Raw genomic sequence first — 16377 nt, 5'->3', positions numbered from 1 at the left:
TTGGGGGAAGTTGTTTTAATTGTTCTCTCTCTCTCTCTCTCTCTCTCTCTGTCTCTGTCTCTGTCTCTCTCTCTCTCTCTCTCTCTCTCTCTCTCTCTCTCTCTGTCTCTCTCTCTCTCTCTCTCTCTCACACACACACACACACACACATATATATACACACAAACACACACCAATTCATTTGTTTATAGGAGATATATGTAATACTTTTGCTTTGGGGAATTTTTCAAATTCTCCTTTATTTGAAGTTTCCTTAACCTCAAGTCGAGTCAATAAGCATTTATTAACCACTTCTATTATTGTGTCATTGCATAAAATTGTGGAAAACATTGTAGATAGAAAGAGAGTCACAAATACCATCCCTGCCTTCAAGGAGCTAACACTTGAGACATAGAATACAATCTTCAGTTGCACTGGCTGGTCAGGTGCCTGGAGGGTGGCTACTATCTATGTCTTTTCTCAGAGTTGAGGGATAATCCTGAGAGGCTAGTGTTAAATCTTGTGAACCCCCATCCATGTTCTTCTCTGTGATTATCAGTTGATAACAATTAGTCATATTTAAATAGCTTTTAGAAAAGTATATTTACTAAGATGATATAGTAAGAACAGTGGAAACAAAATATTATCCCTGTGCTCCAAAGTTTATGACATAGTCTCCTAACAGTATAGGCAATCTGATGTTAAGTGGAATCAGCCTTAGAGAAAACATGCAAAATGGTAGCAAAGACTCCTATAAGTTGTTGGAGATCTCAAGATAATCCCCTTTGATATGGGTACTATCTTTTCTTCTGATATCCTTCTAGAGCCTTGAATCTAATGCTCCTCATCATGTCTAGTTTATATCCAGCCTCAGACACAAAAAGGACACTAGCCCCTGTCGTTTTGAAAATGACTGCTAGAATGCCAATGAAAGTGGTAAAATCCTCCAGAGTTCTTGAGATCCTCTCTCTCAGTGGAGTGAACTGAGGCAGAGGTGCTCTCCTTTCTCCCCTGAAGTGATTCCATCACAAGGCTGGAGGCTTCCATTACTTAAATGCTAGATGTGAGATATTTTTTCCCTTTATTATCTAATAGAGGCATCAAGGTAGGATGATTGCTGTTTCCCCCTTACACATTCTAATGGGAGAGGCAACATTTAAAAAATTATATACATTTAGACTTATAGACAAGATAAGTACATTGTAAATGGAAGGTAATCTCAGAGGAAACAGACTTGCCAGGAAAGTGGAGACTGGGAAAAGCATATTGTGGGAGGTGTGATTTGAGCTGATTCTTGGGAAAAGCCAGGGAAACCAGAAGGTAGGATTGAGGAGGAAAAGCATTTCAGGCATGAGGGACAACTAGTAAAAGAGAAAGTCTTAGGAGATGGTGTGTCATTGTTGTGCCCAGAAATCCCTCACATTGGGATATTCAAGGCTTTAAGTACATAAAGAATTTAGTTTAATATCTTTATATCAAAGAAATGACCTCGAATCTCCAGGTTTATATATATATATATATATATATATATATATATATAGATAGATAGATAGATAGATAGATAGATATAGATATAGATATAGATATAGATATAGATATATATGTAGTTTAATAATCAAAGTGGGATACACTGGGGCAGTCTAGGGTGACTACTAGAGACAATCTTGAATCCCCACAAAGATCACCCCCAAATTCCCATAGTAATTATAAAAAACAGACAAAAAAGGAGTTGCAAAGTCTATTAAAGTGGCTGGCTCGGTTTAATATTTTTGAATTTTCACAACTTAGAGCTGGCCTCAGATGCCAGATAACTAGGCATCATATTAACTCTGTTTTAATTGGAGTCCTGGCCATGCAAGGTTATGGACTGTTTATAGCCTGGTCATGCTCTAGTCAATATGCTTTCTTTTGGTTTACATTATTCATTGAGATATTATTATTATTATTATTATAGTCATCATCATAGCTTTCAATTTTGATGGGAACCAACATCATGAACTTTATTGTTAGAGACTTTTACTAAAGGGGCGCACACTATTGTGGCTTTCACACTTAATGAATCCACATTCCAGACTTTTAACCAATGCATGTTCAAAGAACAACAAGTAAATCAATGTAGCTAGCATTCAGACAGGAAGAAGGATAACCAAGAGAGATTAAGTCAAGTAAACAAGATTTACTATTAAGCACCTACTATTTGCTAGCCACTAGGTTAAGCTCTGTGGATCCAAAGAAAGGTCAGAAAAAAGTTCTGTTTCTCAAGAAGCTCAGTCTGGGAGGCAAGATGTAAAGAATTAAGTACTTAGAAAATAAACACAGAATAAAAGAGAGATAGCACTAGCATTAAAGGGAACTAAAAAAGGTTTCTTAGATAATATGGGATTTTGGATGAAGCTTGAAGGAAACAAAGAATCAGAAAGCAGAGACTAGAAAGAGAGAATTTTTGATATGGAGAACAGTCAGTGAATATACAAGGAGTCTGGAGATGGAACATTTTATTTTAAGAACAGCAAGGAGACCAATGTCACTTTATTATAGAGTACTTGGAGGGGAGTAAGTTATAAAAAGACTGTATAAATAGGAAAGGGCCAAGTTGAGAAGAACTTAAAAGTTAAGAAGAAGATTATATGGGGCAGCTAGGTGGCGCAGTAGATAGAGCACCGGCCCTGGAGTCAGGAGTACCTGAGTTCAAATCCGACCTCAAACACTTAATAATTACCTAGCTGTGTGACCTTGGGCAAGCCACTTAACCCCATTTGCCTTGCAAAAGCTTTAAAGAAAAAAGATTATATATTTACCCCTAGAGGTAATAGAAGAGTTTATTGAAATGGAGTGGTATTGGGGGTGAGGGAGAACATGGCTAGATGTACCCTTGATAGATGAGTGGAGAATGGATTAGAGCGAGGACAATCTTGAAGTAGGATGACCAATTAGAAGACTATTTCAAAAGTCCATGTATGACATGATTGGGACCTGCACCAAAGTAGCGGCAATGTCAGAAGAGAGAAAGGGGTATGTAGGAGATATTAAGAAGACAGAATCAATAGAATTTAGTGATGTATTTGAAATGAGATTTGAGAGAGAGGAGTGAATGACATCTCGAATATTAACTTGGTGATAGGGAGTATGGTTTTGCCCTTAACAAATAGGGGGATTAAAAAGAGGGAAGGGGTCTAGAGGAAAGATAATGAGTTTGGTTTGGGACATAAGTTTAAGATATCTACAGGACATCTAATTTGAGCTGTACAAAATTTGGAGATGCAATAGTAGAAGTCGAGAAAAAGGTTGGGGTTAGATAAGATCTGATAGTTATTAGCCTAGAAGAGATAAACAAATCCATAGTAACTAATGAGAGAATCAAGTGAAATAATATAGAAGAGTAGATGGTGCAGGAGAGAGTTTTGGGAGATAACCACTTAGTGGGGAGTACTTTAATAAAGATCCATCAAAAAGCCTGAGAAGGAATGATTAAAAAGGTAAGAGGAGAACCACAAGAAAGCAGAATCAAGAAAACCTAGAGAAAAGAGAATATCAAAAATGAGGGACATTAGTGTCAAAGGTTACAGAGAAGTCAAGAAGGATGAGAATTGAATAAAGTTCATTGGACTTGGCAATTAAGAGCTCATGGGTAACTTTAGAGAGAAGAGTTTTGGTTGAATGAGGAGGTTTGGAATCTTAACTGTACAGTGTTAAGATAATGAGAAGAGAGGAACCTATTGTAGATAATCTCAAGGAGTCTAGTCAGAAAAGGGAGAAGAGATATAGAAACATAGCTAGCAAGAATAAACCAGTAAAATGAGATTTCTTTAAACAGAAGGAGATGTGTGCATTTTTGAAAGCAGCAGTAAAAGAATATATAAATAGAAAAGGATTGAATACATGATAGTGGGGACAATATGCTGGAGAAGAAGGTATGGAATAGTATCAATTATTGACATCAAAGGAATTGTCTTGGCAAGAAGAGTCATCTTCATATGAGAGAGAGGTGAAAAGGGAAGTAATGGGTGAATGATATGAGAGAAGGAAGAGAGGAGACAAGGGAACTGAGTAAATAGTTTTATTTTTTAGTAAAATAAGAGGGAATAATCTCAGTTAAGAGGTTAAGGGGAGAAAGAGCCTTGGGAGAATTGTAGAGGGATAAATAGATTTGGAATAGCACCAGGGGTGCAAGGATAGCATATTAATTAGCCGTTACCTGGATGCAATGAGGGCCCAGTTGAGATTATGCCACATAAATTTGTAGTAGACTCATTCAGCAATGTTTCACACTTTTCTCCTTCTCTCAGTATCTAGGACTGAAGGAAGCAAATGGTGGAAGTAATCCAAGGTTTGAGGTTGAAAGTTTGTCTAAATAAATTAGCCAATAATTATGATGAAGTTGAAGTAAGAATGGATATGTGTGGAGGTCACACTACTTTAGGCTGAGACTTAAAGAATTTTGTAATTAAGGAGGACTAACACTTCTGGTATGAGAACTTGCTGAGCCCTTTCCAGGAGGGCTCATCCATCTTTTTTGTCTCCCATCACATACCTCTCACTAAGAAGCTGGAGCAAATACAGCAGCAATCCCACCCTGGTAAAACTGTCTCAGCAGACATTCTAAACTATGTTGAGGATAACTGACAGACTTAAACCTGGTTGGTGAGTTGGGGGATAATCTACTCCAAGCTTGTGAAGAGTTCCTCTGGTGTAATGGGCAGATGAGAATAATTTGTTCCAACAGTCATGAAGGTGGTTAAAGCAAGCATTGTGGAGCATTTAGGGATTGGTCAGATATCAAAGTGACCCACTGAATACTGGGCTATCCCCAGTTATCCTGACTTTCTTCCCAAATGGACTTCAAGGGACTTCAATGACTCTGAAGAGAGATGACTTCTGGCAACTCTGCCTCACTTAAATTCAATTCAGGCTCAAGTCAAGCCATTAAAACATATTTCACAGATTCTCTTCCAAAACAAAGCATCACCAAAAATTCACAAAGATTCCTTAGTATAAGCCCCATTATTTATTGCTTAGATTGTTGCAAAAATGTTGCAGTTGGTTTTTGTCTTGGGTCTTCCTCCACTCCAGTTCATCTAATACACTTCTGCCAAAATAATTTTCCCTAATTGCAGCTCTTACCTTGTGAATTCCATACTTAATCAACTCTGGTGGTTTTTAATTGCCTCTAGGATAAGATATAAATTCTTCAATTTATCTTTAAAAATCCCCATATAACTTTTATAATGGTATTAATTGAGAGATGACTATCTTAGTTTCTGGCTGTAAAGAACTTCCTCTTTATGTTTGCCTCACAGAGTCCCTCTTTTTACTTAAGGAAGAACTCAAGTTCCGTATATTGCTTTAAGTTTTTCCTGATTCCCCCAACTGCTAGTCCTTCTCTCCCAAAATACCTCATATATATATATATATATATATATATATATATATATATATATATATATATATATATATATATGTATATGTATTTGATGCTTTGGTTGACTCTTTCATTAAGATCACTATGACTAGGACTTGTTTCATTCTCAATACTCATGTCCCTCATGCTTAGTACAGTTCAAGTGACATAATATATGCTTAAGAAACCTGCTGACTGAATGAATGGAACTCAGGTGAAACTAGTATACACCATAAAATCAGTATTAATGTACAGTAGGGAAAGTGTACTTAATGTTCAAAGCTCAGCTTGAGTCATTTCCCACTTGAAGTCTCTCCCTTTACCACAAGAGGAATGAATGAAACATTTATTAAGGATTTATGGTCTGCCTAGCACATGCTCTATGGGTCTATGATGCAAAGAAGTTTTTGGGAAGGGAGGTCACAAGCTATTGTGGAGAGGAGAGAACCCAGAAAGGCTTTGTTTAGAAGGTAGTGTCCAGCTGAATTAGAGAGGGAAAAGGGTTTGCAAGAAGCTTCACATTTCAGGCATAAGGTTCAGTATAGGATGTGCTTTGTGAAGAAGAGAATGTTCCTTACCTGTATGGCTGGACAGAATAATGAATGGAGAGGAATAATATTAAGGAAGACTGGGAATATAGGAAGGGCCCAAGTTATGTAGAGCTTTAAATGTTAGACAAATATATACTTGAATTTGCAAGTAATAGGAAGTCACTAAAGTCCATTTATTCCCTTTTCCCATCCTCCAATAAATTCCAGTGATTTCCTATTATTTGACATGGTTGACATGGCCAGGCTTCAGCAAACTCATTTTAGTTTCTATATGGAAGATAAATTGGAATGGGGAAAGAACTTGAGACAGGGAGACCAATTAGGTGACTATTCTGGAGAAGGAAATGGCAAACCACTCTAGTATCTTTGCCAAGAAAACCCTAACTGGGGTCACAAAGAGTGGAAATTGCTAAAAAAAATACCATGGTACCTGTTTCTCCTACTCAGGGCTAAATGAACACATTCTTAGTCCTTTTTTCTTAGAGACCAAGATAGTCATCTCTCAATTAATACCATTATAAATTTTATTTAAACTTTTCATGTATATCTCCTGTTTTAACCTTGACACATGGTAGAAAACTACTGAGGTCACACAATCTGAGACTGAATTCTAACTCAACTACATACTCCTTATGTCACCTTGGGTAGAGTTCACTTAGCCCTTCCTGGCTTCAGTTTGCTCATCTGAAAAGTGAGATGGTTGGATCAAATTACCTCTGAGTTCCCTTACAGATCAAAATCTTTGAACTTATGATCTTATGAACTTGATATCATTTGAGTTGTAATTTTGAAATCCGTAGAAAACATTGCATTTATGCTATTACCTTTTATCTATTTCCTGATGGTAATTATCTCAAAATCTCATACAATGGATGACTTCTGCAAAATTTCCTATAAATAGCTTCTTTCCTCTTGCTTTGGTGTTTCCTTTAAACACTCCAAGGTTATCAAGTTATCTAAACTAGTGTTTCTGTTTTAAGGTGGCTACCAACCTTAAGAAGACTAGTTTGTTAATCCCTCCTCTAGGTTGCTCCCCTACAAGAAGTGTGCTTATAATTGAGATCTTGATTCTTTCAAAATGTTCTTTAGGATAGACCTAGGTGTAGGATGCTGAGAGTAGGGCTTAGAGAAAGGGATGGCTTGAAATCTTTGAGTGTGCATAAATTTGAAGTCTTCAGAGAGACCCTTTCCTTCTCTAAGAGAGTCATAACTTTAATTAGTTAATAGTAAATTTAAATTGTTAATAGTGAACAAAGATTTATTAAGCACCTAAAAGTGCCAGACACTGTGCTAAGTGTTGGAGTTACAAAAAGGGGGAAAAGACTAAAAAAAACCCTAAAGATAATAAAGGTTTAACCTCAAGGAAATGGCAAGAATTGGCTTAAAGACAGCTTGGATCTTTGTTCTTACACAACTCTTTCATAAAAGGCTCTCTTTACCATGGGCTTAGGGTGGCACTTCAAAGGCTGATCTCTCAATTGATTTTTTAACTTAAGTCTTATATTTTGTAGACCTGTTATTAGTTAAATGTACATTTGAAATTACTATAGTTTATAAAACAAGGGGTACATGACTTGTGTTTATCCTTCCTTCTAAAGTGATGAAATCTCAGATTTTGGGTTCTGAGTGCTTGACTTGTCTCTTAGGGTTTCTCGATATAATGTGTCTCGACTTAGAAGTTATTAGATTTAAGTCTTTGTAGATTTCTCAGGTAATCTAGTCCAAACCAGATCTGAAATAAGAATCCCAATTACACATTTGTCATGAGTGGTTATTCAGTCTGGGCTTAAAGAATTCCATTTCAACTTGGGGCAGCTCCAATTGTCAGGAAGTTTTTTCCTAAAGTAAAGTCCAATGCACTCCTTTGCAAATTCCACATATTTCTTCTGTCTCCTAGAACAAAACATAAAAATATTCTCCTTTTAATATTCCAAATCTCTCTCTCTCTCTCTCTCTCTCTCTCTCTCTCTCTCTCTCTCTCTCTCTCTCCCCTCCCCCAACTCTTCTTTTCCTTCAATCTAAGCATCCTCAGTTCTCCCAGTGGAATCTTATATAGCATGAACAGGATGATGCTGCACTATCTTACCTTCATCCTATAGAGACTCTCCAGCTTAGTTATTTCCCATTGTTAGTTCTCACCCGTTCCATGTCTCTCTCAGGTCTCCCAAGTAAGAATCTGTTAATCTTTCTGATTTTAGAGATACCCTAGTAAATGGTATCTCAGGGAAGGAGAGGTAAACATGAGCCATAATATTATAATTAAAATTTCATTTTCGGAATCAAGAAACCATTAGCTTTTTTTGACACTCTTTTCACCTCTGACTTGTAAGCATAGTCGAATCAGAGAGACACCTACTCCCTATTTGCAAACCAGATCCAATATCAAAATGTCTACTTGTGTCTCAAGTTCATGTGAATATTATATTAGCTGAATACTCTTCACATGTTCATAAGGATAGGGACTGTTGGTCATTTCCCATTATACTTTCAAGATTCAGTTCAATCACTTCATAAAGGAAGCCTTTCCTGTTTTCTTCCAGTTTTTAGTGTCCTATATCTTGTGTTTATTTTCCTATGCAGATATCTAGTAGAATGTAAACTCCTCAATTGCAAAGATTATCTCCTTCTCTATCACCTAGTATGGGTGTCTGTAAGACCCTTACTATTTAATAAATACTAGTCGAATTGAATTGAATTCAACACTGAGTCATTGACTTGCCCATTCTCTCCCTGCTGTTTGTTTTAGTGTCCTAGGACAGATGAATCTGAAAACTAGCTTTGTTCAACAAGCTTGAGCCCATATACAGAGAAAGAATCAACTCTGGGTAATCAATGCAAGGCATATATAAATTAACTCTAGGGTCTTCATCTGCCTTAGGAGACAAATCACAGACATTTCCATGAATAGTACTGGCTATTATGCAAATCAACTTTCATCTGCTGGTCTGTTGAGAATAATGTTCCATAATTACAACATTTATTTACTGATGGGTAATCAGTTTCCTTACCCCCAGAGTTTCAATTATAGAGAGCCTCCCAGTCAATGCAGGTGCTCAGGTAATAGGAGGAAACTGGAGATGCCAACTAATAGGGGAGGGCTAGGATGGAGGGAGAGAGGGAGAAAGGAAATAGAGAGGGATAAAAAAGATAAAAGAGAAGGGAGAGGAGAAAGATAGAGGGAGAAGGGCGGAAAAAGGAAGGGGGGAGGATGGAGAGAAGAGAGAGAGAGAGAGAGAGAGAGAGAGAGAGAGAGAGAGAGAGAGAGAGAAAGATAGAAAGAGACTCTCCCATATGAAGGATTACCCTGAATAAGGGTAGATGCCAGGCATGCCATATATAGATTATAATAGGAAGGACATTGATAAGAAAGTATACAAAGAAGAACATATGAGATAGTGAAGGATCTAAAGATCAGTTTTTTTTTTTTCAGAATTGGCTGAAGTAGTTGGAAATATTTAACTTAGAAGAATGAAGACTTGTTATAATGGGATAGTGCATGATTGCTATTTGCAAGTATTTGTAATTTTATTACATAAGTTCTTGAGCAAGAAAATAGTATAATGAAGGCACTGTTAAAAAAATCAATCTGGCAGTGATATGTGTAATGATGACTTGGATAAGGAAACACCAATGTTTACATTGTGGTATCACTTTGAAAGTTTTTTCTAAATGTCATAGCCTCTTTTACTTTATTTGAACCAAGCATCTTGTTAGGTAGGTGAAGCATGTCTCATTTCACCTCATCTTACCAATATGGAAACTGAGGTTCATAGATTACATGCAAGACCTGAAAGAGCTCTTGAATAATCAAAGACATTCAGGAGGATTCCAAAGAAGGTAGTTTACTCATCAAATCTTTTGTTTAACAATTACTGAGGGTGCCCTAAAGAGCAGTGGTACTGGCTAAGAAATAGAGAAGTGAATCAGTGTAATAGATTAGGTACCAAAGAAACAATAGTAAATGGCTATAGTAATTTACTGCTTGATAAAATACAAATTCTCTAAGAACATACTATCAGACAAAAACTTCTGGGAAAAATTGGAAAATAGTATGACAAAAATAAAGCATAGACTAAAATCTCACAATCTATACCAAGATAAGGTTCAAATAGAGATTTAGACATGAAAGGTAAGGAGAATGAGGAATAGTTTATCTGTCAGATCTATAGTGAGGGAAAGACCGAACAAGAGATAGAAAACATAATAAATTATAAAATGGATAATTTTGATTATATTAAATTAAAAAAGTTTTGCACAAATAAAACCAATGCAACCAAAATTAGAAGGAATACAGAAAGATGGAAAATAATTTTCACAGCAAGTATTTCTCATCAAGTAATAATTTCCAAAAAATATAGAGAACTGAGTCAAATTTATAATAATATAATTCATTCCCCAGATGATAAATGATCAAAAGATATGAATAAGCAGTTTTCAAATGAAGAAATTAAGCTATCTATAGTCATATGAAAAATGCCACAAATCATTATTCAATTAGAAAAATGCAAATTAAAGCAATCCTGAAGTGCCACTTCATACCAGTCAGATTGGCTAAAATGATAAAATAAAAAAAAGGAAAATGATCAAGGTTGGGAAAGAATGTGGGAAAACTGAGAAATCAAGGCATTAATGGTGGAGTTGTGAACTGATCCAAGTACTCTAGAGAACAATTTGGAACTATACCCAAAGAGGTAATAAAACCATGCATACCCTTTGATCTAGCAAAAAAGGGGGGAAAGACCCAAATAAACTAAAATATTTTAGTAGCTTGTTTGTAGTGACAAATCATTGGAAATTGAGGGGATGCTAATCAATTGGGGAATGGCAAAATAAATTAGGGTGTATAAATGTGATGGAGTATTATTATTCTATAAGAAAACATGAGTGGTTAGACTTTCCGAAAAGCCTAGAAAGACTTCCATGAACTGATGCTGAGAGAAGTGAGCAGAAGCAGGAGAACATTGTATTAATAGCAACAATGTGAGATGTTCAACTATAATGGATGCAACTCCTCTCAGATGTTCAGTAAACAAGAATAATCCTGATAGACTATTATAGAAAATGTCATCCACATCCAGAGGGAAAAAGATATGCATTCTGAATGCAAAGCAAAGCATACTATGTTCACTTTTTAAAATTTCTTTTATGCTTTTTCTGTCTTTCTCATGCTATTTCCCTTTAGTTCTAATTTGTCTTTAACAACATGACTAATATGGAAATATGTTAAAGTTATTTGTATATGTACAACCTATATCAATTTAGACAGTGTACAGGGAGAGGGGAGAGAAGGGAAGGTATTAGAAACATGTGGAACTCAAAATCTTGGAAAATGTACGTAATGTAAAAACAAACTATAGCAATGAAATTTGTTTTGTAAGAAGACTTGTTCATGATCATTAACATATAGTGCTAGAGATAGAATGAGAGGAAATGTCCTCTCACTTCAGGCTTAGTGGTGCAGGTTTTTCGGGGAACTAAGGATCACAGACTAGAAGCATTAAAGCACCTTTCACTAGAACAATACTCTCCAAGGGTGACTCCTGTAAATCCCCACAATCCTTTCAAGGGGTCCACAAAGTCAAAATCATTTTCACAAAAATAATGTGACTTTTAATTTTTAAAATGAAAAATATGGAGAGAGAGACAGAGAAAGGTGATTAGGTTAGATAAATAGATAAAAACAAAGGAGCTCATTAGGGTACCCTCAATAATTTTTTTTATTTTTTGTAATAATTTATTAAATTCTTTTCAATTACAAGAAATTTTATTGCTATAGTTTGTTTTTACATTATGCACATTTTCCAATGAATAATTTCTCTCCCCTTACCTGAGAGCTATACTTTATAACAAATAATAAAAAGAAACAAGTTTAGTAAAACTAACCAACATATCTTAAAAGTTTGGTATTATCTGCAGCATCAAACATCCTTAATTACCTATGTCTATTCTTCTTTAGGATTAGCTTAGTTATTATAACTGAACAGCATTAATTATTTTGTTGTTTTTATTCCATTTTTTTTACTTTGTGCATATGGTTCTCCTTGTTCTTACTTCAGTTTGCATTAGTTCATTTATAACATTTGATGCTTTTAAGTCATCATTTCCTGTAGTACAGCAAGATCTAAGAAGCAAGTGTGTTGTCCTCCATGAGCTTTGGTGTCCTTATTGTCTACACTATGGAGAAAAATAATATTTGTCTTATTTAATGCGCAAAATTATTGTGAGGAGTTGAAGAGCTACTGCACCGGTCTACACATGTCACCACAAAGCATGGGCTGTACCTTTAAAATGAGATCTTATTTAAAAAAAAAAAACAGTTAGGTACCTCAATGGATATGGTGCTGAGCCTGGAGTCAGGAAGATTCTTCTTCCTGAGTTCAACTCTGGTCTCAGATGCTTAGTAGCCATGAGACCCTGAGCAACTCACTTAATCCTATTTTTCTCAATTTTCTTATCTGTAGAATGATAAGGAAATGGCTAAATTCCCATTATCTTTGACAAGAGGAAAAGAACACTAGTGACAGGGAGCTATGGTTTTTGTTGCTGATAAGAAAACAACATATTAGTTACCCCCAAGCCACCTTCATCTTTACTATGGGAAAAATCTCAGAATGATTTGGATGGACCAAGTTCATGATGAGAATGGAAAAGAGTTAAATAAATTTTCTCAGCCTATATCTGGGTAACTGAATACAAGGAGTAGCAGCTAAAACAGGAAAGCAAAAAAGAAAAAGAAAAAAAAATAAAAGACAGACCAAGTCAAAAGGTTTCTCTAACTAACTAAGCAAAAACTTTGAATCATAAAGGTAGGATATGAATGTATGAATGGAAAAAAGTCACACAGTGGCTGAAATTCAGCAAAGAAACAACAGATGATATCAGTGAAGGTCTAAAGAATAGCTTAGAAGAGATGTCAATGGGGGGCACCAGGGGACCCCAAGAGTTTCAAGGATGGAAGAAAACACCTCAATGACCTCAGTGGTCCATTAATGGTACATAGCTCTAGGGGGAAAGAAGCAGCATCAGAAACAGAAAAGGGCTCCAGCAGGGATATAGCTCTAGTGGCATTAATTACTTGGTTCCATCTGTTCCTTATTCATGTGTTCTTGCCCTTATATGGCATCTTGGTCATGAGTAGTCCCTAGCCACACATGTCTTACACATTCTATTATGTGTTCCTTCTCCCTCTGGTGGACTGAAAATTTGAAGCAAAGTGTATTCTTGTGTATCTGGAAGTGAATTTTCCTTGCTTAATTAAAAATCTTTTGCTTAAAATTAGTATGTCTTCTGGATTGCTAAGTAAAATAAATGTCAGTGGGGGCTCATGAGCTATGATTATGAATGGATGCTGAACCAATGAAAGCCTTGATTGAGGGAGACCTGGGATAGAAAGTGAAAAACAATTACACAAAATGATTATGATAAAATATTTATGAGGATCTTTTGCATTTCTTTTAATTCAAATAAAGACATTTGCTCATTTTTATCTTCACAGCTATCTTCATCTTTATCCCTTTCATCATTGCCCCTTTGTTAATAGTAGTATTATAATAGTCAGTTTTTTTGGGGGGGAGCGGGGAGGAAAGTATAGATAATATGTGAAAGCACTTTGAAAGTGAAAAGTGCTTTGCAAATAGAAAAATATTATTATGATTATTTTGTGAAAGCTCAATCCCTGTTTTCCCCATTACTATACAGCATGTGTAAGCACCAGTTACTATAATGAGAAGAGATGCTTGAATAATAGCTCAACACCCCAAGGAAGGGTATTTTTTTCATAGTCAGTAATTGCCACGGAGCCTGAAAATCTTCCAGGTCTTCTAGTTCTTGATTATACTCTCATGCATATGCATCAATTACCCACATGCTTCTACCTTGCTCGTTATGTGCAAAGAGATAAAAAAATATTTGGAATGGTTTCCTCAGAATGCATCTCCCTCTGAAAATATTCCTGTGAAATATTTCACCTCCATTGCAATAATCACCTCCAGTTGGAACATGTTTACTGTGCCATCCCAGCACTAAGGAAGCAGGTCCTCTTTTTTCTCATCCTTGCCTTCCCTGACTCCTCATTTTAGGTAGTAATTCTCCCTAAGGATTCCTGATAGCTTCACTGAAGACCAGGCTCTCAGCAAGACCCACTTCCTTCAACCAAATCATAAACAGGCACCCATCTCAGTAGGACTTGGGGAAAAAGGAGGGGAAGGCAGCATGCAATTATATTGGAATGACTGGGTTGTTTTCATTTTCTAGTCTGGTTGTTCTTGTCCTATTCTAAAGGACAGCTTCAAAGGGCTCTCAAAGCTGGGCAAGTCGATTCTGTCTTCTGGTGATAATTAGCACTTTGATTGGATATTTCAGCTAATTGTGTGTGTCCTACATGGGGCTGTTGGATTTGTGAACATCAACTCTTGACTTGATTGTAAACTCAAGATTGGCAGAGATTTCAGGATCAAAGATTTAGAAGAGGAAGGGACTTTAGAGATGATCTAGTCTCACCTTCTCATTTTATAGATGAAGAAACCGAGGCCCAGGGAGGGGACACTGTACCCCAAATCACACAGCTAGGGAGGGATAGGGTTGAATTTTCAACCCAGATTCTTTGACTACAAACTTCAATTTTCTTTTCCAGGATTATACTGCTTTTGTCTTATCCAATCTTCTGTTTCCCCCTAGCCTAGGGCTGTACGGGCACACTTGGAAATTTAATGAATGTCTACTAAATTGATTTGATAATGGAAGAATAATGGAATCACAATGATCACTAACATTGATATGACTCTAAGAATTGTAAAGAACTTTGTGATCATTCTCTCATTTGAGCATTGTCACAATCTTATGAAGTCAGTACTCATAGAATAACTGTGCCCATTTTACAGATGAGGAAATTGAGTCTCAGTGACTTGCCCATAGACACACATTGGGAAAAAAAGGGTGTAGTTTTAAAACATCATCTGCTTGATTCTAGGTCTATCCCCTTTTTACTATACTGTGTAGCCTCCATAAACATAAACAGTGTCTTGTTTTGGCTTTCATATACCTGCAGATGTAGATGTAATCTCTCAGTCAGTGACCTTATATATGCACCTGAGTCAGGAGGAGATAGAATTGACTGAAGTCTGGTCATTTTGACCTAGCAGCAAAAGGCAAAAATGAGAAATACAAGCAAGCCAACACCCTAAAAGGCCATAGCTTTGGGGGACACAGCGGAAATCATAGTTTTCCTGACACTTTCTATATTTAACATGATTTGCTACTGATTTCCTGAGCCTAAAATCATAGTTTCCGAAATCATCTCTACTATTCAGACTAGGGCACTCTGAAGAACGTGGGCTGGTCTTTTGGATGATGTTCAGGCATTATCCCAAGAAAGGGACGCTACTCCATAATTGTATTTGCCCTATTCACAAGTATGTACCACCCCCAGGTTAGCAAGTACTGAATTCAGGAGGGCAGCAGACAAAAGACTGTCAGACACTTTGGCATTTCCACATATTGTAGACTTGTGATGAGCCAGCAAGGACCATCAGCATCCAGGAGCAACAGAACAAGTTTTCAATTTGGTCATCAAAATTCAGTGGATGCAGAATAATCAAGTGTGACAAAATAAAAGAGAAAAGCAAAATCTGTGCTGCAAAGTATCAGTATATTCTTGAGCAGAGTGCTCAAACCTTGGACAGCAGCCTCAGACCACAGCATTCCTGGGTGTTGGCTAAACCCAGATTAAAATACAATTGGGAAGTATTTAGACAATGATTAAAAAATAAATAAATTATATATCATCTTACATTTTAAAAACTAAATAAATATGCTTCTGCAAATATTCTTATGGACAAATTAATGGTCCCCACTTCTATTTGGATTTGGCATAACAGTGACTCTAGAATGAGATGTGATTGGGTTGGGTAGTGAAGTGAATAGAGTACTGGCTCTGGAGTTAGAAGGACCTGAGTTCAAGTCTAAACTCATATATTTGACACTTATTAGTTGTCATTTAAGTCATTTAAGCAGGGCAAGTCATTTAAGTTCAATTGCCTTGTCCTCCCCTCTGACAATAGGATATGATCTATATTATATTTTAATTCATTTTGTTAAATATTTCTTAGTTATATTTTATCTAGTTCTGGTACATTGGTAAGTATTGACACCATACTGGCAAAAACAAACAAACAAACAAAAAATAAACCAAAAAAATTACCCAAGAAATTTTCTTCCTATGTATATGCTTCTTTGTCTTGCACTGTCAATGGGCTTGAGAAGGTTCCCAGGAGATGGATCCTGAATTTGTGGCCCTGTGAACAAGGACTTTGAGGTTAAGCAAGTTAGATAGGTTAACAAGCATTTATTATGCACCTACCATGCACTAGGCAGGGTACATTTAATACAACTAGAAGTCTGCCTTAATTCCAGTGAAAGTTTTATATGTCATAGTAATAATAATAGCTGACA

The sequence above is a fragment of the Macrotis lagotis genome, chromosome 1, assembly GCF_037893015.1.
Source record: "Macrotis lagotis isolate mMagLag1 chromosome 1, bilby.v1.9.chrom.fasta, whole genome shotgun sequence".
Classification (NCBI taxonomy): Eukaryota; Metazoa; Chordata; class Mammalia; order Peramelemorphia; family Peramelidae; genus Macrotis; species Macrotis lagotis.
This window is presented reverse-complemented; position numbering follows the sequence as displayed.